Source organism: Aquila chrysaetos, chromosome 6 (genome assembly GCF_900496995.4).
Source record: "Aquila chrysaetos chrysaetos chromosome 6, bAquChr1.4, whole genome shotgun sequence".
Classification (NCBI taxonomy): domain Eukaryota; kingdom Metazoa; phylum Chordata; class Aves; order Accipitriformes; family Accipitridae; genus Aquila; species Aquila chrysaetos.
The window spans coordinates 12,830,757-12,856,153 of record NC_044009.1 but is presented as its reverse complement, the minus strand read 5'-3'; the positions used below and the strand labels follow the sequence as shown (position 1 = coordinate 12,856,153).

At 47.6% G+C, this 25,397-nt stretch overlaps 1 long non-coding RNA gene across 2 annotated transcripts in view; it reads right to left on the bottom strand.

The window, feature by feature from the left end:
- Positions 1-6,680: 6,680 nt before the first annotated feature.
- LOC115343347 overlaps positions 6,681-25,397 on the bottom strand; it is a 29,930-nt gene continuing 11,213 nt past the window's right edge. For both annotated transcript variants that reach the window (XR_005932735.1, XR_003924086.2), the window contains 3 exons: positions 21,086-21,263; positions 15,149-15,293; positions 6,681-8,496 (listed from right to left, as the gene is read on the bottom strand). This is a non-coding gene — a long non-coding RNA (uncharacterized LOC115343347). The remainder of the gene's footprint in view (positions 8,497-15,148; positions 15,294-21,085; positions 21,264-25,397) is intronic.

The following is a 25,397-nucleotide window of genomic DNA, read 5'->3' as shown; positions in this document are numbered from 1 at the left end:
GGTTGCGTTGGAGGTTAATGAAAAAAAATGAGCATTGCATTAGATTGACTGGAATATTGCAGAGGCCATGACACAGCCTGCTTTGGAAATAACTGGACGGCTGTGGCAGCTCTTCTACAGCATACGTGTTTCAGGCTCCCCTACCCAGCTTGCTGCTGCTTCCCTCCCTTAGAGCATCCTTGTATATACTGATGGTTTAACTGCAGTGCATGTAAATCTCGGATGACAGCATTACCACTTACTGTCTAGCAACTAAAAGTTCAAACTAGTGCCTTTTGGAAAGGAAAGTTAAATACACTCACTCACTGCTCACACTTTTTTCCCCAGAAATCTGGCATTTTTTGTGGCAAGAACGGTTTTCTAAGTAAAAGATTATCAATGGTTTAAAAGAGGCATTTTGCAGGAGGAGGATTAAGTACAGCAAGCCTGACATTTCCCATTAATCCACAGCGCTGCTGCACTCATGGCATTGCGTTTTGCCGCAGTTCATTTTTTTAAGGCTGCTAGAAACGAGAAATGATTTTGGAAAAGCCAGCGAGCTTGGCTGCCCGCTCCTGCCCTGGGTGCCAGGGTCCCCGCAGGGCTCACCAGGTGAAACGCTCAGCTCCCTGGAATCCTGGGCTGGCGGCGCTCGGAGTTATGCAGGGGTGGATTTTGGACGGACCGGCTGACAGTTTGACATACAGCAAAAAGTTGCCAGATCCTGAAGCCGTTTCCAAAATAATTACTCAAAATCCCCACCAACCCCAGTTGTGTTGTAAGACTGCTTTGTTTTCTCCATGCTTCCTCATCCTCCACCCCTCTTCCTTGGGATGCAGACCATGGGCAAAAGCACTGAAGCTCTGTGTCACCGTCGGTGCCATCCCCATGATGGATGCAGGTGGTCCTAGACTGGCTCCTTACTGAGTTTAGATATTTTATTTAATGCTCTTTCTCCCCCAGGATGGAAGCAGCCATGGGTGAAAGGCAGAGGAGCATCACCAGGAGCAGCCTGGAAGCTGCACTCGTTCTTCACACCTAAAACCCTGCGGATACAGAGCAAGTTGTAGCTGTCAATCTGGGACTAAAAGCAGCAAACTGTCCAAAGGAAAACCTAAAAATGCAAATGTTACCCTGAAAAACTTCAGCACACAAGCCCACAAGGTCTCTGAGAACAGTAACAGCTCGTTATATAGTGGTATAACACAGACTAAGTACAGCTTGAGAATCTCGGAGCTCATGATAGCTGCATTAGGTGGTATCTGCATATTGCCCGTAATCTTAAGAAATATGTGCTAATTCTCCTAGCAAGGAAAATTTTAATTATCCTCCCAAGGGAGGCTATTTCTTGAAATAGGCCAAGTCAGAGCATCCTCACAATGCAGCCCAGAGCCCCTTTTCACCCACTTCCCAGAAGGACAGGGCAGATTAAGCCGGGTTTAGCAGCCAAGTGCAAAAATCTTGTTAGTGCTAGAAAAATATCTGCTGTTTGGAAATGCTTAACGAGCTCTGAAGAACTTGGTATTAAAGCCAGCTTAATCCTGTAAGTGGGAGGCAAGCAAAGAAGTCAGGCATTGTGCCTGCGTGGACTCAGGGATGGGGTTAACCCCAGATTGAAGAGCCTGATTTCAGGGTTACCTCCCATTTTTAGTGCTTTTTCCCTAATGTGACCAAAGCTGTATCTGACTCATTTTTCTGCCTCCAACATGGGCCAGCCCCAGCTGCTTTGGGAAGGGGTGTGAGGATAGGGAAATGGATGGGGACCCCTTCCACATTGGGCTTGCAGCACCCTGCAGCTTCGGGAACCAGTGCCCATCACCAGCACACCTCCATTTAACAGCCCAGAGGGTGTTTTTCCCCCAGTTAGGTTCCATTCAATAGCTTTTTTAATCTCTCTAAGGTGTCCCTGGTCACTTTGACCTGCTTCATCCGAAGCCCCCAGTTTGAGACCTTAGTTTTGGCCACAGGCATTTGAGCATCGCTTGATTAGGAAGCAGTGCACTGAAAACGGCACCTCATTTCCACCCCTCCTCTTCTGCTACTGCAAGAGGCAGTTGCTGGAATGCTGCCTCCTTTTTTCTTTCTTTTTTTAATTTTATTTTTGGGAATTAAAAGGCATTTTTGTTTGTAGTCCGGAGCCAAACTCATTGCAAAAGAGCAGGCTGTACTCTGGTCAGCCCTGTGCATTGTCCCTACAGCTGTGTTCCATCGTAGGGCCGTCTAACGCTGGTGGTCACGTAAAGATGGGGAGGAGAACATCCCCCTTGCAAATTTTCTTTGACAGCCTATGCCTGTAAGTGGCAAGCTCAGCTGCCTTCCACAGGGGCTCAAGGATTTACCAAACTAGTGCCGTGCTGATCCCTGGGTGCCCATGTCCCCGGCTCCCCTCCACGTAGACGTGGGCTCAAATCTTTTCCCAGACAGGTTTCCCTATGCAGGGGCAGCTTCTGAGTTGGGGGTCTCATCCTGACTTGGTTTGCAAAGCCTCCCTCACTACCCTGGGGTGCTGCATGCCCCAAAGCTGCACATCCCACCGAGCTCCTCCAGGCATGTGAGAGGCTGCATGTGATGAGATTTCCAGCCTCAGCAGCAGCATGGGAGGAGCTGGCACAAGGGGTGGGGGTGGCAGCCGTGCCTCCTGGGCACTGCCAAAATCCACTACCTCCAAAGAGCTTTCATCACACCTTTGCTCCCTTGGCATTTTTCAGCCACACATGGAAATCACCTGGATGTTTGGAAGCTGAGGAGAGCATCTCCTGAATGGCAGGGAGCAGCGTGCACGGCCAGGGCTGGCTTGAGCTGACCGTGCCATGCACGGCAGGGAGAGGTCCGACACCTGTTTGCAAGTCCCCAGCCTGCCAGAAACACAAAAGTAGCTACGAAAACTTGGTGCGGCAGCAAATGCTTGAGTCTACCTGCAGTTCTGGTTTACCATGCAGGTGCAGACTAAAGAGGATGAGTAGAAAGGATTTGTTTCTGCAGAAAAGGCAGCTCCTAAACTGCTGCCTCCTCCTCCCCAGCCCCAGCTCTGTACGTGTCTGTCTGCACCAGAAATCTCAGGAATTTCCACTGCACTGCTCTCAGGAAATCTCTGCATTTTTCACAGACGTGTCTATGAAGGGACACCGATTGCACAAGACGGTCTGAGTCCTGAGGAAGGGAGAGTCCAGAAAAAAGAAAAAAAGACAAAAATCCCGAGTAACAATTCTGCTTGGAAAAAGCAGTCAGAAGTTTGAAGTACATCCAGACCACTGCTCTGGAAATCAAGCTGAAAAATCTTATGACATCAGGCTCTCTCAGGAGGTCACTGCTATTTCCCAGCTGTAAAGCCCTGGGAATGTTGCTAGCGGCCCATGGTGGACTTTGGAAGAGCTGGAAAGATACTGCCACAGTGCCCAAGGAGCATTTTGCAGTGATCTTCCCACTGAATGCCATCGCAAGACTCTGGCAGCACAGTATTGGAGAGCACAAAACACAAATAATTCTTCATCGGTCGTTAATTTGCTCTGAAGGTCCAACACCTGGAAGTTGAACATGTGTCGGACTGGACCGAGAAGGAGAGAGCATCTTCCAAGCCTCCTTCTGGTCATTTCTTTGCTTCTAAGAGCTCCCAGCACCTGGGGACAACAGGGAATTACATTTCTTACAAGTGTTTTGAAATAAAACCAGAGCAGGTTTGTATTGCACAGAGATGAGGGTAGCGGGCAGGTCATGCAGATGCAGAGCAAGAGATGCAGGAGAGAGACGGTCTAGTGGAAAGGGGGCTGAGGAGGTGTTTTCTTTGCCTTTTTTATGTACATTTTCTGTGTATCACTACATCTGCACCTGAGGCAATCCCCCTCTCGCTCAAAGGAGTGCAACAGGGATATATGTTGCAAGAAAACGCCTTGGCAAGGAAAGCTGGTGACTGTCACTGAGCTGAGCACAGGCCGCCACGCAGCACCCCGCACCGCAATTTCACCCACCTTCGGCCTTGGCCGAGAGCCCCGACGGGAGCTTTTGCTGCGAGATACAACCAGCACCTCTGGACACCTGATTTCAGGCAAGGCATAAGGCTGGTTTAAGAAGATAAATATTTGCATTTTTTAAAACGAGCACACACTTTTTCCAAGAAGTGTTGCTGAAAGTTTATGGATATGTTGGAAAGCCACTTGCAAATGGATTGAGATGGTTATCCCAAGGGAGATAGTGCAATCCCAAGTTTGTCACTGATCACATCCCCTAGGAATAACACCCAACTGCCCCATTTTGGAGGTTGGAAACAGGAAAAAAGAACTCTAACATTAAAATGTACAAGAGAAGTTTGTCCAGCCTGCTGAGCAGCTGGAGTATGATGGATACACCACAGACATGAGCAATAGGATGGAAATGGAGGAGAACATGATCAGCCAAGAAAGCAATAAGCGTGGACCCCAAAGGGCATCCAGCTTTTATGGTGTACATCATATCCCCCTACAAGCCATTACAGCACTGTCTAATCCCTCTGGCTCCTGTGAGATGCTCTGCACCTCCTATGAACCGCTGGGACCCCTCATAGCCCACTGCCGCCCCTAGGAGTCATGGTGACTTGGCCACCGCAGACCTTGGTGGCCAGGAGGTGCTCCGTAAATGTAAGAAGCTGCCCAACTCCTCCCTGGTTTGATTTTTTTAATTTTTGGTGAGGAGTCTGTGAATGCATGCTTGTTGCAAAGTTAAAAGGCAGCCTACAGAGGAGCGAGCGCTTTTGCAAAGAGCCAGGGCTGTCCCGGCACACCAGAGCCGTTTGCTTCCCCAGCCCCCGCTGCTCACCCTGCTGTCAGCCCACCCATCCGTCTCTCCGGCAGCTACCATCACTTCCCTGTGCTGGCGATTTCATGCCATCCTGTTGCCATCATTCTGGCAGGAACTGAGGGGGTTACATCTTGCTCAGCACCCTCCCACAGGCTTTACCTCCTCACAATGGGGTGGGCTTGAGCCAGACCCCAGGGCCCATCACCCTGGCCTCGGGGCAGCCAGCCCTGCTCCCCTCTGCAGGGTGCAGTGATGCTTTTCCCTCGCGCTCCTCCATCCAGCAGCCAGGACCGACCCCAAGCTCAGACTCCGTCTGACTTCTGCAATCCCTTCCCAGCCCCACCACCAAAACAATCTGCCCCTCGCCTACCCTGGGTGTGATGGCACACGGTAGCCCCACGCTTACCGGGCTGGGGCCAGACCCTGACCGTGGCCGGCATCGGGCTGAGCCACGGCTGAACATCGTCTCACTGCCTCCCACGCAGATCCGGGACCCAGCGGCAAGCCGCATTAGGTCATCGCTGGGGTGCCGCCAGCCTGACTGAGGAGGGAAGGGAAGGAGAGAAAAGGCAGCACGAGAAAAAGGAGGACTAAAAAGAAAAAAGGAAGGAAAGAAAAGAGAGAAAAGGACAAAGGAAAATATATATGTTTATTTAAAAAAAAAAAAGAGAAAAGGAAAAAGACAAAAGACAAAAGAAAAAGGAAAAGACTTGAGGCCAAGTCCACACAGGTCTACAGCAACTCACGGAAGGGACAAGGAGTGGGATGGGGACCAGGGCAGGCCACCAAGCCAAGGGAGTCCCTCCTCTGCTGAAAACAGTCTACCTGCCAAGCCCAGAAATCGGGGGAAAAAATCACATTACCTTCAACGCCTTTTGAGTCCATATGAAGTGCTTTGAGCGTTGCATGTATTTAATACCTGTACAGGCAGACAGGTCTGCCTCTTTGCCCAGGAGAGGGGCAAATGGGCTGGCGGTCGTCTTTGGGATTTCAAGGACCTCTTTGCTAACCGTGAGGCTCCTGGTGGGGACCAATGGCAGCATGCACTCAGACAATGAGTGATGCAAGTAAATAACCTGCTGTTTGGAAAAGCAAGTGTTTTTTGAAGACCCTGCTTGACCGGTCTCCTCTCTCAGCTGGTTAAGACAGGAGGATGATTTGCGGCCACAAATCCCTGCATGAGATTTGGAAGAGGTCCCTTGTTGACGTTATGGCTGCTGTCTCTTGCTCTAAGGGCCAGGCTGGTGGGGAAAAAAAGGAGAATTTGGTCAACATCCCCAACAACTTTAACACTTGTGCAATCACCATTGTCTGCTCTGGCTCCCACACGACCAGGACCACGTCAGGGAGACAGGGTCCCACGGGAAAGCCTGCAGGGTGGCTTGTCCCCTACCTCTCCACATCACAGCCGGTCCATCCAGTGAAAAATACTGTTACATTTTTCCAGAAAAACTGCACAAACTCTGCAGAAATATGCTTCAGTCACAGATGAACTCTATTACCAAAATCCCACACACTCTTCATTGCTCTATTTGTGCTCAACAGCTATTCCTCTCATCATCTTGTACAATGGCCATGTTTTGTGCCCCCATTCATGACCTGCTTCCACAGATCAGCTACGACATGGCCTGATGGAAGAAGCATCATTTATTTCAGTACATCGCCTGTACCTTGGGTACTCTGGTACTCCTTACCTCACGGTGTGATAAAGCACTAATAAAGCCTCTTAACCATCCTCTGGAAACTGTAAAAGCGTCTACAAGACAGGATTTTATTTGTACTGTCGCTGTGGGAGCCAGCTCAGAAGACACCATTGGGCTGGCTCATCCTCAGCACCAGGCAGAGTACGGCGATGGAGGCAGGTTGTATGCCCAGACTCAACAAACTGTGCAAACAATATCGACGATGCCAACATGGGGTGAGTGAGAAAATCCAGCCCTTGCATAGCTATAGCCGTCCCACCTGCGCTGCGATTTTCTGGAAGTGATTTTATTAGCGAGGCAAGGCGGATAAGGAGCCTTTCCTCCTGACGGTGAACCCAGCCCTGCTAATGTCTTGAAAATGTGTGAAAAGCAAGTGAGGTTCAAGCATGTTTTAAGCTGTTTCTCATTAGCGTGGGAATCGGAGGCGTGCTGTGGGGACCTTGGGGTGGAGCAGGGGGGCTGCTTCTCCGTGCATCACCCACAGGGATGCTATCCTACCCTAAACGGGGTGACAGCTGCACCCAGCCCTGCAGAATGGGGCTTGCCATCCTTCTGCAGTAGCGACCCTTCCCATTGCAGCTTTCTCCCCATGCCCGGGGGTCCAGCAGGGACACCCTGACCTCGTAGCTCATCACCCAGGGCCGGAGGCGAAAATATCAGACTCACAGGCAGCTTATCATCACCTCCTGAAGCCCCTCCAATGTGCCAACGCCAGGGCCGGGAAAAGCCGAACCCTGTGTGCGGCAAAGGGTCAGGGCAGGACACCCGCGAGAAGAGATGGGAGGGTGGGGACACGGAGAAGGGAGTGGAGCGGAGATGGTTTGGAAGAGCAAAAAGGAGGAATGAGAAGCATGATGTGAGTGCATCGGCCAGCTACCGAGGAAGGGAGATGCATGACCCAGTGCATCAGCCTGTTTGTAATCAGCCCAGCGGCGGTAGCAGCCCGGCCGCCCGGGACATGCACAGCGAGCTGGAAATCTGCTGGAAAAGGGCTGCAGGGGAAGTCTTGTGCTGACGCAGAAAAAGATTTGATGACCCCATGCACCTCTTCCAGCCCTAGGTTTTAGAGTGCCAGAACACATTTCCTATAGAAAACATGCTAATCCTCCTAATGATGAGCACCAGGTATCGCAACCCCAGGAAGCATCACATACATTCCTGCACTCATTCCACGCAAGTTTCCTCCTGTGTATTCCCAGTCAGAGTGTAAAATGCACTGTATGCTCTGCATAGGAGCAGAGATTAATTAGATTGCAATTAAATTGCAGCAGGGGAGTTTTAGGTTAGGTATGAGCAGAGGCAGCAGCTTTGCTGCTGTGCACATGGTCTCACATTACACCGTCAGGCTCCACGGATGCAGCCCTTCCTTCCTTGGGACCACGTGTGGCATGTATAGATATATGAGAGAAACCCAGGACTTGTCTGTCTGCTGAGCTGTGTTCATAGACCAGGACCAGGCCTTTTACCAGCTTTCCATATGGGAAATAAGGAGAGAGCCAAACCATGCGTTTGGGAGATGCCAAGGGCTGCATTAGCATCTCCTAAACCTTTTGCAGTCCGGAGCAGGATGAAGTCTGAGGGCAGGCACATCCCTCAGGCTCCAGCTGCAGTGAAGTGCAGGGTAAATGCTATCTCTTTTTCTATCATGTTTAACAACGTTGCTAGGAATCAGAAGGCAGAAACAGTTCAGCAGTTCAAGTTCCAGTGAGTGCAACAGCTCCAGAGACCGAGATCTTCCCATCCCCAGACACCTGCCCTGCTCTGGGACCAGAAATCCTGCAGGTTTCAGCTCCCAAGCAGCCGTATATGTGTAGAGATCAAGTAGTAGGAGTGCCACCTGCTGACACTAGAGATTATATAGCATTGTCTATACATTAATCCCTCCTCTGCTGAGGTCACCTCGCCTGTCTCCAAGGCAGAGCTGTCCACTGTGTCCAGCCAGCACTTGCCTTAGGGAAACACTGCTGGTGATGGTGATGGTGATGGTGGTCCTCACCCTCCTGGCAGGAGAGGACAACATCGGCTGCTCTGATTTCGGACCCATCTGCAAGGCAAGGGGAGGAAGAACTGTAAAATGGGTGTTATTTTTGGAGGGGAACCACCACGCTGCAAGCACCTCTTGCCAACATGCCCAGTTAGTGGTAGAGCATTTTCAGGGCCTTTTATTTGTAGCTGGTGGCTTTGTATTTTTTTTTATATAGAGAGGCGGAGTGACACTCTGGAGAGGCTCGAAGGCTCACAAGGCAGTGCTGAAACCCTATCAGGATCTCCCACAGAGTGGGGAGAGCGAACCCTTGTGGGGTGGGAGCGAGAGGAGCAACTGTCTGTTTAAAATGGAAAATGTTTTATGACCCCTTCTTGTAAGGCCAGGTCCTGCTGGAGGCTCACTATGCAAACCCTTACTGCATCCTTAGAGCTTTTACAGACTGACTTTTTAGAGGGAAAGGGCAGCAGCAAAGCCCCAGCCCATTTTGACCCCAATCGTGGTCTGGTCCTTGCAGGGCTCTTGGCATCTGGGGAAGCTTTCGGGTGTCAAATGCTGGGAAAGGGATGAGTGCTCGGGAGGGAGGAAACCTCCTCATAGCCCAGATGCAGCTGATGCAGCCGCAGATGGATTCAGACCCCCATAAATCACGAGCAGCAAGACCCTCCCTGTCCAGTACCCCAAGGATACCCAGGAGATGGACCTTTTCCAGTGCAGTCCCAAGCTGCTTCTCTTTGGAAAGCAAAAAATACATTAGGTTGCACTCCGAGTGATTCAGATGGCTAGCACTTATTTTATTCAGTAGTCTCGTTTTCCTGGCCACAAGCTGCTTTTGGGAAGCTATTCGCAAAAATTACATACGATCTTTTTTTTTAACTCACGGTGCGCTCATACCATCCCAGTCATTAACCAAACCACTAAACAAGCTTTGATACAGCCCCACACTGGATGTCCGCTGCAGCCCTACCAGCGTGGCTAATCCTCAGGAAACAGTAAAAATAAGCCAATAACCCATCCAGCACTCTGAGCCCTTGTCTTTGCCGTTTTCCAGAAACTCAGGGGTTGCTACCAGCTGATCCAAGGCAAAATTTCTAGTAATTTCCTCCAATTAGTATCTTTTTCCTTTACTTCATTTACACAGCTTTCTGTAGAAAGCTTTACCATACCATGTGGCTTCTCATGTTTTACAGGGACAGCCAAACACCTTGAAACAGCAACAGACTGCCCAGGCTGGGCTTAAAGAAACTCCGTGCTTTCTAGTAATACCTTAATCTAGTAATACCTTAATATGGGAAAAACTTTGAGCTTTACTTTAACTTTGCCCCCTCTGATTTCCTGGTGACTTTGCCATATGAAAAGACACAGCAGAGTCCTTTGCTTGTTCAAAATGCCTCCCCCACCTCCCAGCAGCACGGGGTTGACTGCCGGGCTGAAAATGTGTCCTCAAAAGCTTTGTTATTTGGCTGTTTTCCCTGTCATTTTTCACAAGAAACGTCCAGGCGATATTTCGCAGCAAATAAAACCAGGCGTGAGAGCCCGACTTTCCTGGCAGCCACTCGGGGCGTGAAGCTGGCACGTAACTGCATGCTGCTGGGCTGTGCTGGAAAAAAATGTTCCTGTCCCACTTGTGAACCAATTCAAAGCTGAAAACCTTAATCCTCCCTCTCCTAACCCTCTGGACAGGAGAAAACAAGGTTTTCTATGAAACCACTTAAAAGCAAAAACTTAATGAAAGCCTAAATATCCCACTTCTCACAGGGGCAGGAAAAAAGTACAAAACCCAGGGAGAGGGGTGCAATGCCAAACTGGCTGGCAGCAAGGTTTCTGAGCTCCTTCCTCACCACAGACACAGATAAGAAGCAGGTAAAGGCCAGCACCCAGCACACAGGGAATTATTACCAAGGCCAGGCTGATGGGTGAAGGAGCCAAAGACATTCCTGCTTGCTTTCTTAATTTTTAAAAAAGTTCAACTTGCACAAAAACACCCTTTCTGGAGGATTCATCCCCTTTGCTGGGGTGAGCAAATGTACAGCCCAGGCCACCCTGCTGAGAGCCTTTTTGCAAGGGCGCACGGGGAGAGATGGGCTTATTCATCCCTACAATGTGGACACTTGACCACAGGCTGACTCTGATATGTCCCAAGGAGGGAAAAAAAAGCAGGGAGCTGGCACATGGGCAAAAGGCAATAAAACGAATGTGGTTGGAAAGTGGAGAGATCTGCATCCCTTGGAGAAGCCAGGTTTCCTACAGCTCGCACCAGCGGCGGGGAGATGTGGGTTCTTCAGGAAAAAGCATCTACAATAACGTGCTGCGCTGAGTGGTGCCGGGGGGGACTTCAGAAGGCATGCCTGGAAACCATCACCATAGGTCTAAATGTCATCCTAAATATGCAGCTCCATTCCCACCAATACAAAAGAGCCTGTATCATACTGCTGCAAAACTGCGTTTGCATTCTCTGGTTTTTGGGATAGACTTAAGCTTGCTAAGCCCAGCTTTAATGTTATCAGGTGTGTAACAGAGCACAACAGTCCTGCAAAGTTCTTTAAAATTCATTAAAATCCTCAGAGGAGAAGGAGCCATGTGGAGTTCCATGTTCACTGGGCACCTACTAAGCCAGGGCTGACAAGTGTCACTAAAACACATCAGGCTTTGACCCCAAATCCCATGTGAGAGCAGAAGTCTCTCTCCTGACTCCTCTTTTTATCATCCCACTTTCACATACATCCAGCAGCCACCCCTTCATCTTCACTTACACTATCATCAAACAGCAGCAATGATGAAAAGTTATTTCCACAGGCAAGAGCCTGATGTTATTTTGGCAAGGGGAAAATCACTAGGGTCAAAAACAAGGACCTGAGAAGTGGTGTGGGTCACTGAGGAGGTTGGCTGAAGCAGGCTGTGTGTGCTGCCAGAGCAGGGTGGGCACGGGCACGATGCTGGGGCTCCCCACTCTGCCAGAGGGAACAGCAATGTGGCACGGAGCACCCACTCACTGTTACAGAAAAGTCCTCGAACAAAGGTTCCTCAGGAACAGCTCTGTTATGGGATAGCAATACTACAGGGAATAAGTGGGCCATTAAAAAAAATTAAATTAAATAGATGTCAGCTTGTTAGATGCTTTGGAGAGTTCACTCATACATGCACCCTGCACCCAGCCCACACACACTGCCCTGGCGATGCTGGAGCTTGCTCAGTGGCCCACATCCCTCCACTGGGATTTGGGACCTCCAAAGCTGGGGTACATTCCCCTCGGGCACACAAACAATGGGGAAATGTGTGCCGGTTGGCCAGGCAGATCACCAAGAAGCCATCCCGCTGTTTGCTGTGTATTTTTGTTGGTGAAAGAAGTAGCTGGTCCCCATCCTGGTATGGACCTGGACATGAGCCGGGGAACGAAGTTTGCGTAGGAAAAGATTCAATTATTTAATTCAGTTCTTGAATATTCTGAAAATGAACATGGGCTGCCAAATCAAACAGAATTAAAACACTAGCGCAAATGGGAGGGAAAAAGTTAGGTGAACTTTTTGATTTATACACTGGCTGAAAGCCTCTCCCTAGAGTCGCCTTTCATTTAAGGCTTTTAACAGTTTGTCTCACCAAGTGAAGACAATAACGATAGTGCTCACGTGTTGGGATTTTTGTGTTTCCCTTTGCCTTCCTGCTGGCACAGGACACCACAACCCTTGCTCACGCTGGTGGTGAAGGATCAGTCTCTCATGCTCAGAGAAGGGACAAAAAGAGAAGGAAAAGAGCAAAAAGCAAGATTTCTAAGATTGATCTAAGCACATGGCATCTCCTCCATGTGGCTCTGTACCCCCGCTTAGACCCACAGAGGCAGCCTCTGCACTCTCGGCAGAAGAGGATGCTCTTCTCTCCTCGTCTGTCATGAGGCTTTTGGAGAGGTGCAAAAATCCCTGCCTCGTGATTTGCCACTCTCCACCATCCTGGTGCAGTGCAGCAATGTCCAATCCTGGTTTGAAAGCACTAGTACCTTATGTACTAGCTGCTTTTAGAGCACCTTATGGTTCAACTGCATTTTTCACTTCTTTTGCTTTTGAGATTAATGATTTTAAGTAGTTTATTTTCCTGGTACAAAATATTCACCACAAAAAAAATCCCCCAAAGAAAACCAATTCTTCCATTTATATATTTAATTTTTGGCCAGATAATTCCAGTCTTGCAAAATAACAGTTTCAGACAACTTGGGTGGGGACTATTTGCTGTTGTGGCTTTGTGCAGCCCCGACCATGCACAGGGACGTCCTGCCTGGTGGCTGGCAGGGCTACAGGACCTACCTCTGTCAACAGGATGGAAGAGCTGACGTGGCTTGATCATGGTGAGGACCAGGCAATATCAGACAGCTACATAACTCCTTCAAATGAATGACAGCCAGGTAGATACCAAAAGGGAAAACCAAAGTGTAGGAGGTGGATGGTGAGAGGCACGATCTGCCTCTGTCTGAAGCAGGAGCATGGTGCTGCCAATAGTGCAATGAGCATCTAAGCAAGATAAGAAACCTTCCCCCAGTTCAGCCTCCACAATCTAAGGGATTGGTAGCAGAGAGTAAGCTGTCCAGGGAGGCAAGGCATGAGCTAGGAGTGGGGTGACATGGATTTTCTGGGTCCCTATTCGGGACCAGCTTGCTGGACTAAGACGCTTGGCCCCTCACCAGCCTGTGTTGCCTTTTCTTTCGGCAAAGCCAGGGAGCTTTCTGCAGCATTTGCTGTGGCTTGAGCTGAGCTTAGCTGGAGCCAAGCCACTAGAAGAAGCAAAAGTGTGACCTGGTTTAATATGAAAGTCCCAGGACAGTGTTTTTAGAAGCCTTCCATCAGTTTGTAGGAAAACATGAAGAAAAGGCAGAAAGGAGTGACAGCAGGTCCTGGGCCAACGCCAAGGACTGCTAGCATGCACCACACGTTCCTCCAGCCATCTCCAAAAGGACTTTGGAAGAGCTCAGGGGAGCCATCGGGGTGGTATGTGCAAGCGAGGACACGCTTGTCTTAATGCCTTGGCATTCCCCAGCAACCCTCTCAGGGCACAGAAAGGACAACAGCTCTGCTTCTCCCAGGCTAACATAACCTGTGTGTGTGCATCACTAGGGAGAAAAGACAGCAGGGCATTTTTTAAATTTTTTTATTTTGCAGCTGGGCTAAGTCCACCATAAGGGTGCAACCACCGACATAGACTGCAAGTTTTTGGAGCAGGACTGTCTCTTTGTCCTGCAAGTGGGTTTCTGCACCGGCTTTGGGGTGCTCCAGTACTGTCCACCAAACAGCAACTTGCCATTTCCCTCTTGGGACAGAAAAGGAAATCACGTATGGTGAGTGAAATTATACCCAAGGCCAAAACCAGCCTCATTAACAGAAGCACAAAGAAGAAAACAGCTTCACTGACAGCTTTGAGACGTGCCTTTGCTAATTACTGTAAGGGAGATTGACTACTGCCAGTGCCTCTAGCAGGCACTGCTGTTTCTGAAAAGAGTGTAAGTGTGTGCTGTATTTTTAAAATATATATAAACAGTGTCTTGGTCAGCTATCTCTAGAGTCAAAGTAATGCAGAAGTGAGGTATCTACTTTGTCGTCGCCATCATTTCATTATTGCTACTGAAGTCTCCCAAGCCTGCACCATGCTAGACAGCAGCTGGAGTTCCCGGACTAGCAGTTCCTGTTGGACCCAACTCACAGAGTTTGTTGACCAAGCGGCTCTGAGATAGCACCCAGCTGACCTGGGCAGCTTAAGAATAACAGACATTTCCCTGAGCCTGCATGGCCTGGCTGCAACAGTCCTTAAACAACCACCCATCTGCATCTTTAGGGGCTCCCACCCTCCGGCAACGGGCCAGCTGGGGCTGGTGGATCAGGGCAGAGGTTTCTGGGCCAGCCCAGGAGAAAGGTTGCAAACGCCATTTGCATTTGCCCTTTGCTCTTGCTACTACTTCTGAGCAGTACTAGGAAAGTGCTGGATGGTTCTTGGCCTGCTGAAGAGAAACAGCTTTCGCCTGAATTTTGCCCAAGGTTGCTCATTTTCATCTGCAGCCTGATGTGCGAAAAGCTCTCCTATTTCAGATGAGATTCTTCATCATTTTCTGCAGCCCCTGAACCTCTCACACGATTGCATTGGCACCAAAGCCAGAAAAGTTTAGTCATGGCCTATGTCCCTCCTGTGCCAAGGAGGACAGAAATGAAAACAACCACATTTGAAGCCAGTCGATGGACTGAATCCCAGCCCAGAGTTAACAAGCTAGAGAGACATTCACCCTAGGAATTTATCCCAGGCAAGAGAGCATTAGCCACACGGCTACCTTCTCAGTTGAATAAAAGGAACCTCCGATTCCAAAAAACTTAAGCTTTCAGGCTAATGAGCGAATAGGAAAAACCCACAAGTTGAGGACTTTGAAAAGAAGTTTGTGTTATCAGGTATTGCCCAAGCACACAAGTTCTGAGCTCTGCCTCAAGGAAATGGAAATGATCCTCCCTCCCCACAGCAGCCAATGCTGGAGACCTTGTCTCCCTCTGCTCTCCCGCCCCAGTCTTGCCACCACCCCTCAGGAACCTGTGCTTCCATTCTCTGGCTGCAGCCTTCCAAAAAAAATGAGTCAAACCTCAGGGAAATCATGATGTTACCTTAAAATGCGGGGGTTTTAAAGAAAAATTGGCGTCATCTTTGTTTCATTGATTCCCATGGTTTTTAGGGGTTTCATACTGAAGCTTACCTGTGAATCCTTCCCCAGGAGGACCAGAGGCTCCTGGGAGCTGGAATTTCAGGGCAGACCCCAGACCTGTGGAACTGTATATTAAAAGTGGGCAGCTCCACAATCCTAATGACTGCTACAGCTTTCACTCTTATTTTTCCTATTTCTGAAAGAAAAAATAAAGCAAAAGAAAAACCCATTAAATGGTTCCCTTGTTTTTAAAGCAGAAATTCCTAGTTTGACTGCTGACACCATCTGAACCAGTCTCTGCTGCAGTTAGTGCTCAGAGGGTGCTGAAGTGAAGTCTACCATGGAGCAAGGGCAGACGAAATTCAGGCCTCCCAACACTAAACCTCACTTTTCCACCCTCCAGCTCCATGCCCAGCTTGGCTGGGTCATGGTGCTGGAAGACGCAGCTGCAAATGTCCATTGCATGAATCGGGACTAGACTTTGCCCCTTTTTTCTGCTGAAGAACCATGCTGACTTTATATAATGTGTGTATATGTATCTGCACCTAGAGACATATAACGTGTTAAATCTAACTTCGGTAATCAGGGTTGGATGTGCATGAATCACTCCGCTGATTTTTTCCTGGAGCAAATATCCCTGTTCCTGATCCCCGATCTTAAAATAAGTGGAACAATAATGCGAAAGCAGCTGCGTGCTCCCTATTGATCCTGACATCTCTGCTGCTGCTGCTTCTCTGCACCCTGCTAGCAGCAGCCCAACCTGAATTAGATCTGTATCTCTTCTGATTTGCTTGTATTTTGCTCACACATTCAGGACAGGAGTAAATGAGGACCGGACACTGTGCAAGAGAACGATGAAGCTCGGTGACTTGCTAACTAGCTCTGGTTTAGTTGCACAGCCATGCCTGACAACCCGGTGGGAACATCTGTGTGGAAGCGTGATGTGCTAGCTTTGGCTGTGCTGGTGCCAGATTTGGTTCTGAAACTAAGCTATGGAAGGAAGCTGTGGCCTGGATGCAATTTTCATCAATTCTGTAGAAAAACTGATTTCTGCAGACCCCCTCTCAAGGTCTTGGAGATCTCCACTGAGCCATATGGAGGGTCAGACTCTAAGAGATGTAAGAGGTGGGTGATACAAAACAGGCCACAGCAGGGCTGAGAGCTGGGGTGACATACACATATGAAATAGCAAGCTGAGCTAGACTGCAGGGGCAACCAGTGAAACTCCACACGATGCATCACAAAACAGATGAGTTTTGCCAAAGGGCTCCAGAAAGCCGAGACAACAGGTCCACAGATACTGTTAAAGAGCTTTTGGGAAGAAAATGCGTGGGAGAGAGAAAATTCTGGAGAGATGAGGGGCTGGGCAAATTCGTAATGGGGGAATGAATGTGGAGGGAAGTTAACTACAAAATAAGAGCTTGCACTGGTCAAATGGCTAAATTATGGGGAACTTCATGTGGAAAGACAAGCAATTCAAGTCCCTAGTCCTTAAATGGATAAAAATGCTCAGATACATTGGAAGCAACATCAGGACAAATGCCGTCCACAAGCAAGGCACAGACTGCACAATTGATAGACAGCTGTGGGCAAGACACTCTTAAGGACATCTGGAAGAAACTAGTGTCCAGAGCTACTGCTAAACAAATATGCTTTCTGGCTAAATATCTCATCTGTAAATTCCTTCATGATACAATCTTGCTGCAGCCATTTAAGCTAAAAACAAGAGGTAAAAACTGTGATAGCAGAACATGACTGACACCTTGGGCTTCGGGTAAGTCATGTTGACCAAAGCCTCGGGGCAAGGCTAAAAATGTTGACAGTAGTTAAAACTAAAAATCAAAAAAGACCTGCAATCTTGGGGACCTCAAGCAGAGAGAAAGTCTAGCTGCTCCTCTGGCCTTGATGGATCATTCCCAGGGTGAGGAGTCCCATGGTATATTTGTGTTTCCTCCACTGTCACCTACCAGTCATTTTCCCCACATTGCACAGATGGACCCTTGACTCTCTCCACCATTGAAACACAGTCTTTTGCTGCTAAACTGTGCAAATAAACTCCCAGTATAGGACTTTCCAAGCTCCCATTTTAATTTGTTGTGCTAACAACATGCCCTAAACATTTAAGCCCTAGGGAATATTGGAGCGACATGAGCAGTAACACACTAACCGGCAGAGGTTGGATCCCAGAGAACAGTAGCTTCTTTTCAAGAAAGATACACTATTCAGGTTAAAGTTGATTTATTGGCAGTTACAGTTAAATTAAGGGGATTTTAGAGGGTGCAAAGTAAGTCCCCTGCTACTTGTCAGATCTATGGCAAATGGTGCTGTCCTCCTTCCCTTGAGCACCATGGGGGCCAGCGGCAGGGAGGCGCATGCTGCAGCCACTACCGTCCGCTTGCTGATCTTGCCCCCGAGAGTAGTCCTCGGCCAGGAACAACATATGGGGATATTTCCATTTTAGGAAGTGAACTGTTATTTCACTTCTTCTGGCCAACATTGATTTATGTAATTTGACACTGATGAGGGACAGAGCCCTTGCACAACACACTCTACTGTCTACAGTACTTTCAATTTTCAGCAGATCTCCCTGTCTCCTTTGCACTCAGTGATGGTTGCTTAGAGCGGTTACAAACAGAAAGGCAGATGCAAGGACTGATTTCGGAACAATCTTCTTCATAGTTCGAGTGAACAATTATTGTGAAAATGGGAAATACTGCTTTGAATCATTTAGTAGCTAGTAAGTGACATGGCTTTGATCTGAGCTGCATAACGTATCCTCTAAGCAAGCAATCACAAGACACAGTATACAGAGAAATGGTCCCCCAACAAGGACACAAAACCCCCACCCATCCCACTGAAGGCTGAGGGACAGTAAATAACACAACAGCAGGGGTATGTTTGAATGACAGCCGCGGCAGCTCTGAATTCAGAGATATAGGAACCAGGTAAACCATGTGCATGACCAGTCCAGGTCAGCCCAGGCCCTTGCATCTTCACTTCATCAAGGAGGCAACCAGATGATTTTTGCCAGATGTTCAGTTTATTGCACTTCTACTTTGCTTTGCAATGCTTCTGCATTGACGCTACCACAGGGCTGGATAGAACTTGCTACCTTGCAGAGCCCCCAGCCAGCTTTCCCAACTGAGGGTGCTGCAGCTCACAGCCCTGCTCTGCTCTGCTGCATGGCCACAACCCTACACAGAGTTTCATCAGGAGCGTGAGGAAAGGGTGACTGTGACAAGGGTTTGTGCTTGCAGATATGACTCACCAAAATCTGGCTTTGTGCTAACGTCTGGGCCCAGCTAACATTAGACCAATAAACCAGTCCCATGGGGCAACGTATCTGGCACAGCCTTCCTACCACACTGGATTAATTGCCACCCAGGGCTGCCGCAACACCGTCAGTGCTTGGCCACCCACCAGCACGTGCCTCCAAAGGAGGCACCTCTGTGAAGAGTGGTAGCAACAGGACATGTGATGCGATGAGACCGTCAGAGAAGTACTGCTCTTCTTCCCCTCAACAGGGAAGGAAAGATTGCTGCATCACCAGAAATGGTCCGGCAGAGGATGTGGCTTCCAGGCCACTGGGACCATGAAGCATCTGAAGACTTGTCTATCACTTTACGCACTGATGGGCAGGTAGCCATAACGAGCTCCAGAGAGCTCGTGTTCAGCCCCAGGCCTATAAGGAAGGAAATATAAAGGGCTGTAACGTTAGGGATCAGGGCTGTTTTGAGGTAGGACATACACACTTGGCCCAAAGCACACTCAAGGCAGCTGCTTTGATCTCTCCTTGAATGCATTAATGTGCAGAGCGGAAATATCTGGCGTTCAGCTGGGACAACATACAGCACAGCTGGGGACCCTAGAGGAATCTGAGGCTTTCTGAACTTCTTCGAACACTTCCTTCTTTTTTTGCCTCCCTTTTCTTTTTTTCCTAAAAAGTGTTTCTTTTCCCAGAGAGAGATATTAAGTTCATGATGTAATAACTGTGGTGAGGGCTGTACTTTAAGTAAATTGGATGTGCAGTCACGGAAGTATGAAAAATTATGGGAAAAATATCTTTGTTAAAATTAGCCTCCTCTCACTCAGCATTGTAGGGAATCAATCTTTAAATCCAAACTCTGCCTTCAGATACACACAACATTAACCAAAACTTGCAAGCATCATTCATAAGTGCCCAGATAATTGTGCCTGGCTTAAAACAAGAAGTTTTACATGTTTATTCTTGCACTGCATTAAAGCACGAGCCAGCTGCTCAGCAGCTGGGCTGGCTACTGCCAACCCACAGAGGTACCAGGGAAGTAGGGTCACCTTATCATGCCTTGACAGTGAAGACACCCACAAGAGGTGAATATATTTGTACTTCTGAGACTTCTCACAGATATAACAGTTTTTGCAGTGTAACTGAAGACTTCTGAGTCTGGAGTTTCACAAACCAGGGGAGCCTCTACCTGTGCTTTCCCCAGAGTGGGAATAGGGATGTCCGGTCTCCACCAGTAGTTGCTCATTCCCCACACATCCACCCCAGCAGTGGCTATTGTCTTTCCATCCTCACCCACTACGATCAGGAGCCTAAAAAGAGCCCAGGCAAGCTCCTAATGCTCTTTACTTCCCCATGCATTTTGCTAGACTGAGCTGAGGCTATGGTTCAGTATTTCTGGACACTCACTTAGTAAGTCACTAGATAGTGTGTCAAAGCGAGTGCACCAAACTCATTTGAAAAGAGAAATTAAGATAATATAGCACCCTGCAAAGATGCTAAAAGTTAAACATCCATCTAAACTAGGCATGCAGGACTCTGTAGCCGATGGAAAGAGAAAGATGCAGCCACAAGGGGTGAGTCAGTTTGTCCAAAGATAGGGGGGAGGGATGCATATTTGAGCCAGCCTACCATTCCCTTGGGAAGGCAAACCCCACTTTGCAATTTTTTACATTTTATCCCCCAAATACAGTAATTTCCAAATGACTTTTGTCCTTTTTTTCAACATGTCCAATGTCTTTAGGAGCCTTCTGGAAGAAAGGGCCTCTATCCACATAGGCCGTAAGTCACTGGGAGGAAAGGGAAGCCCCTTGGACCTGGGGATGTAACTGGTTCACAGGGCTGCTTGTAAGTCTGAAAGAGCCATAGGCGTCTGTGGGCACAGAAATCCAGGCAGGGGCTGGGGGAGGGCTGGAAACGGTGACCAGTTGGGTCCCAAGCCAAACCAGGGCAACATTTTTGCTCAGTGAGTCTGATGACCATGTCTGTTAGCCAAGGGAGGAATTTGACAAGAATGTCACCAGGATGACAGCCATGGAAATTGCTAGCAAAAAGCACAGAGCCAAAGGAGTGGCAAGAAGGGAGAAAGTCCCCACAGAGTATATCCCACATACTATCTTCCCATCAGCAAGTATTCATTGGACATTCAACAGGCTGGGGCCAGCTCAGGTTTTCCGATATGCTCCTTTTCATCCCTGAAGGATACCACAGGCTTCTCTTAATTCAATCTCCCCAGGCAGTAATTACAAGTTCAGGTTACATGGAAATAGTGGGACTGAGGTTTCAGGACATGCAGAAGCTTGCACACAATAAGCATTTTGCCAGGCTGACAGCCCACATGGTTGACACAGCGCCCACACCAAGATATTTGAATTAGATACAAGACTTAGAAAGCCAAATTTGGTGAGGCGTGCTTTTTTGCTAAAGTTCTCCCATTACTGGAGGCCTGAAAAACCTGCAAGCGGCCTCTGCAAGGTCAATTCTGGACCCTGGGAGCAGGCAGGAAGTGGCAGGGAGCAGCGAGCATTACAGGAGTGCTCTGGGTTTGTGGCTACATGAAAAACATCTTTGCCAAGAGATGAGCACATCTCCATCACTGCTGGCGGTCACCATACTGAGGAGCAGCTCAAGGCTATTGATTGACAAGAGGTAGAGAGACAAGCCACAGGGCTGGGTGGGCCTGGGCCACGTGAAATGAAATTTTCAGCCACAGTCATCTTCCTTACCTCTGGTTTCCCATCCCGGTGAAAACAAGGAAGTAACAGCATTAGTAAATGGCTTCCCACGTGTTGCGTGAAGAAGGAGTGGGACAGGTCATTGCTGTTGGGTACAGACATGTTCCCTTGCATGCACGGATGCTCATTGGCTAAGGCAGACGCACATCTTGGTGGCACCAACCTGAAACTAGGACAGAGATACAGCTGGTGAAAACCTTGCAGAAGAGGGCAGCCCACCCAGTGGGTCAAGTCCTACCCACTACCATATATACAAGGCAGACATCCTACAGGCAGGCAGCAGTTCCTCCAAATAAGAACCTCACATGTGTGACTTGTATATAAAATGTTGGGGGCATAGGTTTTCTGCAAGACATGCAGTATTTTGCATGCTGGCATTATCTCAGTTATGTTAAGGGGAAGGTGGAAAGTCAGCTAAAAGCACTGACTGGGTCATGTGCAAAAGAAAGTAGTGTCATGGATTTCTCTCAGGGGAAAAAAACCAACAAATACCCAGCAGATTTTAGAAATAGAGGCTCCTTAGATAAAGATAGCCCTGGCCAGCTGCCATCCCATGTAAACCCTTGCATATCACCAGCATGTCTTCCTCAGATTAAACACCTTGGACTACATTCAGAAATTATGTATGAACCTAAGAAGTTCAAAGGCCAAAAAAGGTCTAGGACTTACGTATTGGCTGACATTCACCTCTGTATGAAGTCACAGGTGCTCTCTCAAAAGGCTGCCAGGTGAAACCAGACAGACTTAAGGAAGAATCAATTTTTACCAGCTGAAGTTCTTTAAATTCACTGAATTTTCCTACTGCCCAAGTGAGAGAGCTTGTACTACCACAAGAACTGTCCAATATAAGTTTTTATTACATGATAAATAGAAACAATGACAATTCATCTCATGTTACAAATGATTCTGCTACTGACATGCTAAAATGCTGTCGCAAGTCTAGAGGACACCAAAGGTGTAAATATACTGGTTTGGGGTTTATTTCTTTTGATGGAAAAGTATATTAAAAAAATAGTTGTCCCTGGATACATTTGGGAGCACTGGAAAGATGTGGATAAGTGTCTTTATGCAATCCACTAGCATAAAGTAGTTCTTTCTGGTTCAAAGAGCAATCTCCAAAGTTAAAACTAGTGTTTTTGTCAGGATAGTGTTTTGCAATTCCTCTTGGCTTTGAATAGGAGCTCCAAAGAGACTGAAAGGTCTATTTACTCACGTCACTTGACCTCTTGTTTCTCCCGAGTTTTATTAACAGTATCCTGCTTCGATGGATTTGCTTTGAACAACACATCAAAAGTGTTGTTAGTGTAGGAGTTAGAACTATATTTGGTTGCAGGACCTTGTAACAGGAACCTTTTTTTTTTCCTAGAAAGCTCACAGAATGCTAAAAAAAAAAAAAAAAAAAAAATAATACATAAAGGATGGAGCTGGCCTGGCCCAAACATTTGGTAGGTGAGACTGGAATGAAGCAGACCCTTGGCAAGCTGCATGCTATTATGCTATCTTAACAGACTGTTTATTCTAAGCCTGGGTAACTGCAACATGATGAAAGGCTGGAAGCTGGACTATATTTCTCATCTTGTAAACAAAATTAAAGGTGAACCCTTTCCTAAGATCTTTTACTTTAGCATTTGCTTTACATGTAGCATCTAACACGCCTGAACAAAGCCGAGACATCACAAAGCATAAATGTCAGCCTGACATGTCTCCAGACTCCTGGATTTCCATGGGAATCTGGAATTTAAACTGGGAAAGCCTGCGGCAGGTTTCCTTGAATAAAGGAATAGCTGTTTAAAAGGCGATTAGAACACTTTGAAATCTGTAAACCCAAACAAATCATGCTGCAGGGTAGTCTGTCGCCAATCACCCTATGTGTAAATCTGTCCTAAAGCACTAGCAGTGTTGTGCATCTACTGAGTAAAACGCCCTCTAATTCCTTACATGGGACTGTAGGAATGTCTCCAGAACAGGCAGGAGTTGTAGTCTCTGCTTCAAGCCAGACTCCACTGCACCAGATTTCTACTTCAGCATACCACAAATATTGCAATCCCTACCCTTGTGTTGCAATCTGACTGGCCAGTCCTCGTCATTTCATCCAGTTTCACCCAGATGGAGTAAAAAAGTTTGCTGGCAGTGAAATCAGGCCATCCTTCAGATGAACTGGAGTAGAGGCCATACATATGATGCAAAGATGCACTCATCTACCCAAGTAGGACCATCAAACCACAATAATCTGTTTAAGCACTTTTTTACTCCCAAATTTGACTTTTAAGTTTGGAACAATCCTGGTAAGCCACTAACTCTGAGCAAATTCAAAAAGATGCATGTATTAACCATCACTCTTGGGATAACCTTCAGAAATTAAGAATTTTGGATAGGATGAAGCTGTTGAGAAAACAATTTTATGCAGGATCATATCGATTGATTTCCTGTGATGCTACAGCTGAAGATACCACAAGTTTCAAGTGAGGGAGGAAAACTTCTGTTACCTCAAGAACACAGCAAAATTTTAAACAACAGGACAGAGTGGTTGCTCCTGAAAGAGCTTTACAGCACCTCACTACAGAAGGTTGGCATCTGGAGAAACCATTGGCAAAACAGAATGGGAAACACAGGTAGCACCTGCCAGAGTTACTGGGGATCCTCTTCCTACGTGGGAGTCCTGGGACCAGTGTTCATGGTTTCATCTCCCTCTGATTTCCTGCACAACTTTTGGGAAATAATTCCTCTCTCCACTCCTAAATTCCCCAGACATAAAATAGGAGGATTAACAATATCTCTCTCGGCTATTTTATGCAATTACACTAGGCAGGGACTCTTTGACTCTGTGTGGTATCCAACCTCAGGGTCAGTTAAAGCTCCTGGGTGCTGTTGTAATTCAGGTACATTTAATAACTGATACGAAAGCGGTAATGTTAAATTACTGCAGGTTCTGATTGCCAGACCACATGGGTCATGAAATAGGTATATAAAGGGACTCTCACACTAACGAAATGAATGCATCCTTATCTCTGCAAAAAGAATCACGCTCAGGAGGACTGGTAGGTATAATCTTTGTTCTCTGGAAAGCCCCAATATTTTTGTCTAAGCTCCTAGATGGAACACAGCAAATTAAATAAAAATTGCATTGTGGAAATTTATCAGTGAATTGCTTAAAAAAACCACAGAAATATAGTATAGTTTGCTTAAGTTATGCTGATTTTTTTCTGGTAACATAAACCCTCTCCTTTTCAATGATGCAGAAATAGTTTGTTGCAATAACAGTTAAAAAATAGAACATGGTATATAGCATACTGAAGTCATATTCTAATAAAAGGATCTCCATCAAAAAGGCATAGTACATAAAAATGAAATGTTTTGATAGTGTCAAAACAAAAACTGTACTGTCAAAACGTAGGAAACCTACGCCAGTCCAGGAAAACTAAGCTCCCTTTCTTGGCCGCAAATGAAACATCCAGGCATTTTTATCACAAGCCCGTTTGCCTCCCACTTGAGTCAGACTCCTGATAACTGATTTAGGAGTACAGCCTGATCCTGCCTGTCCCAGAGAAGTCAACGGCTTCCTTGAGACAGATGTCGATGGCCAGTTGCAAAACTGCACGAGCAGAGGACGTCGCAGCCGACCTCCGAGCACGCACAGCTGCCTTGGGAGCAGCAGATGATTTGTACCCGAGTGCCTGACAGCAGCGCTAAGCGACCCTGCCCCATAAAAGTGCTTCATTAAGGCTTCAGGGGTGATTAGGTCCATGGGACCCCACGTGCTCCTGGTAGGGCCCTGCTTCCCGGCTGGAAGCGAGCTCTTCCTAACCTCTGCAACACTCCTCTAAGGGACACTGTGAGTATCCCAAAACAGAGTCATTCCACTGGCTTTGGGTCAGATTTGCAGAAAGCAAATGAAATCCAAGGCAAGCCCTTGAGCATTTAATGGAAACATTCCCACTGGCTTCAGCAGGCTTTCATTTGGCTTTTTGGGCTACAGCCCAAAACACCAAGTTCTCCAGATAAGAGGTGGGTTTGAGTGACAAGGTAACACCTCGGAGATCCTTGGCTGCAGGCAGAGGCAGTCCTATCCCCTCTCTGAGCAAGGAGCTGGAAGGCACCCCTGCGTGGCACACCAAGAAAGAGGTAATGTAGAGAACTATGTTGTTTTTGCCTTTGTCATGCAAATACAGATCATCTCCCCAAGTGCTCAACAGCTTGAAACAGCTGTGCAGCTTCCTAAGGCAAAACCGCTGGAAGCCACTCCACTGTAATATTTCATACAATACTACACCCCGGTCTGTTTTCTTCCATGTGTATGTATATT